The sequence below is a fragment of the Canis lupus genome, chromosome 8 (genome assembly GCF_003254725.2).
Source record: "Canis lupus dingo isolate Sandy chromosome 8, ASM325472v2, whole genome shotgun sequence".
NCBI lineage: Eukaryota > Metazoa > Chordata > Mammalia > Carnivora > Canidae > Canis > Canis lupus.
Genome location: NC_064250.1, coordinates 2262863 through 2265811, shown reverse-complemented (window position 1 = coordinate 2265811; position 2949 = coordinate 2262863). Strand labels below are relative to the sequence as shown.

The 2949-nt window shown below is 44.1% G+C and overlaps 1 pseudogene; it reads right to left on the bottom strand.

Moving 5' to 3' along the window:
* Positions 1–1745: 1745 nt before the first annotated feature.
* On the bottom strand, positions 1746–2326 carry LOC125755632 (T cell receptor alpha variable 9-2-like; annotated as a pseudogene).
* Positions 2327–2949: the final 623 nt, after the last annotated feature.

The window sequence follows — 2949 nt, the reverse complement described above, 5'->3', positions numbered from 1 at the left end:
TGGCATGCATGGCAGCTTCCACTTTTTAAAATTTAAATTCAATTTACCAAGATGTAGTATAACACCCAGTGATCAATTCATCTCGTGCTTTACTTAATCCCAAATTACTGTATCAAACCTTCTGCAAACCCTTTGTTTGTTTCCCAGAGTTATGAGTCTCTCATAGTTTGTCTCCCACTCTAATTTTTCCCCACTCAGATTCTCCCCCTTCCCTTATGGTCTCTTTCACTATTTCCTATATTCCACATAGGAGTGAAACCATATGATAATTGTCTTTCTCCAACTGACGTATTTCACTGAGCATCATACCCTCCAGTTTCATCCACGTCAAAGTTAATGGTAGGTATTCATCCTTTCTGATGCCTGAGTAATATTCCATTGTATATATAGACCACATCCTCTTTATCCATTCATCCGTCAAAGGACTTCTCAGCTCCTTCCACAGTTTGGCAACTGTGGACATTGTAGTTATGAATATTGGGGTGCAGGTCCCCCATCATTATCCCCAAGACACAGATACACTGAAAAGATGGGTTATCTGACTTTTTGATGTGCTGTTCTTCAGTTCAGTGACTATCTTCCATTCTTCTATAGGATTTGAAAAGTGTCACTACTTATTATATAGGCCCAGGTAAAGAGCATGGGTTGTCCATTACTTACATATTTTCTCATTCAGTCCTATGATCTTCCAAACATCCAACACACACACACACACACACACACACACACACACACGACACTATCTACCATAATTATTAACATGCAATTGGTGCCGCTTTTTCCTAACCCTTTCCAGAGGGTATAGCACACACTGAGGCACTTCTCTACTACGTGCTACTTCGTTATTCTTTATTTGGTCTGCTTAACAAGTTTGCATTGCTCCATATTGCTCCATATACATACAGCTCACCCTCTAAAATTTTTCTAATATCACTCTCTGTTAACATCTTTTTCTGTTCTCTTTGTAAGTTTATGCCCTTTACAATTCCCTACCATCTTTTTAACAGAGCTTCAAGGGGTACAGAGAGGAATATGTACGCCACAACTTCCCTTGGCACTGGAAGACCATCTCACTCAAGGCCTTCTTGTTAGTAGGTTAATGATTTATGTACTTACCAAGATGGAATGAGGGGCACAGTTTGTGATTTAGATATGAGCCACTTCCTCCATTATATTTCTGTACCCATGCCTTCATTTTGAATATCAGTCCATGTCTGACACCTGACTTATTAGAGAAGAAAGCAGGCAGAGGTCCCTGGCCGCTCTTTTCCTTGCTCAGGTATACTGCTTCTCCTCCTTTCTTCCCTTCCCTTCTTTCTCTCCTAAAACCTGGTTTGGGGGCTAAAGCTCTCCCATTCCCCTCCTGTCATACATACTCTGTCATAGGCACACTGGGCAGAAGCCACCTTCTCAGGCACACTGAGTTCCTCTAAAAGTGTCAACGCACCAGAGTGGCTGAACAACTTGTGGGGCTGGAATTTCACTGCAAGGATGAGCAAAAGACCACTTCATTGTTATCTGGCTTTATCTAGAAATTGTTTACACCCTGGCTGAGGAACAACGGTCATCCAACTGTTGTCAAAGTCACCAGTGAATAGTCAGGTGGAGAGTATTATCTTGGTTCCTAGGCTCTAGCCTTTTGTATGACTTTGTATCAACCAGATGCTGAGGAACTAACAACCACTGACTGCGCTGGAACCAGAGTGGATCAGTCAGAGAGGCTCAGCATCCAGGCCCTGCTCTGCTCAGAGTTTGCACTCAGCTCCCCCTACAGTCCCCGTCACTGTGTCACTCATGACACAGTAGTACACAGCTGAGTCTGACACGTGCAGTGAGCCTTTCTTCAAGTGGAAGGATTTGGATGAGCTGTCCAAAGTGGCTTCAAACCCTTTGTTACTTCCCTTCTCCTTGTCTCCTGATGCTTTCAGGAGGAGCTGTGGACCATTCCCCAGATACTGACACACCAGAAAAGGACAGGGTACCCTGACATTCAGTAAGTACAATTCATTGTCAAGGAAGCCTCTTCTGAGACGGTCACCTGGCCTTCAGTCTGGTTCACTGAGTTTCCATGGATTTGTCCTGGGGGGAAAATAGACCTGTGTTACCTTCAGCACAAAGTCGGTGGATAAAAGGATAAAGCCTTTGCTGACACAATAGGGGGAAAGATCTAAATTTATGAGGCATTTCACTTACCAAGCATTAAGAATAGGACAATCACGATCCCTGGAGAACACTTCATCTCTAGAGTGTCACTTAAGTAATGTTTCTGCTTCTTAACCTGAAGAAATGCTGGAGTGACAGAGAAATGATCAGTGGAAGCCCTCATTTCACACAGGAAATGTGATTGAGGGAGGAAGCTCCACCTCCTGGTGGACAGGGACTGAAATGGGTGCGCCTGGGACAGAATCCTCCCAAACTCAACAATCTGTTTCACCCCTGACTTCATGAAGCACATGCCAGTTTTCGGGTGGCACTTGGAACTCTGAACAGCAGCAATCCTAACCTCTCGGGTCTATTTTGTTCTTCAGAGACTACCTGATATGGAATTTCTGTAACACGGTATCCCAGAGCATTTTTATAGCTCACAGGGTAGCAATCTTATAGAACATTTTACCTGTACCTTATAATATTCTGATGTATCCATGTGAGCCATCCTATAATCCCCTGACTGCCAGAAAAGAGGTTGTGGTTGAATACAGACAGAAAAGTATTAGGAAGGAAAATCATTGCTGAGTGATTCTGTGTTTTTTGGCTGGCAGTGTACCCTAAAATTAAGAATAGTGACTGCCATTTTCTACATGTTCACTAAAGAATTTTTGGATCCCTGGGTGGCGCAGCGGTTTGGCGCCTGCCTTTGGCCCAGGGCACGATCCTGGAGACCCGGGATCGAATCCCACGTCGGGCTCCTGGTGCATGGAGCCTGCTTCTCCCTCTGCCTATGTCTCTGCC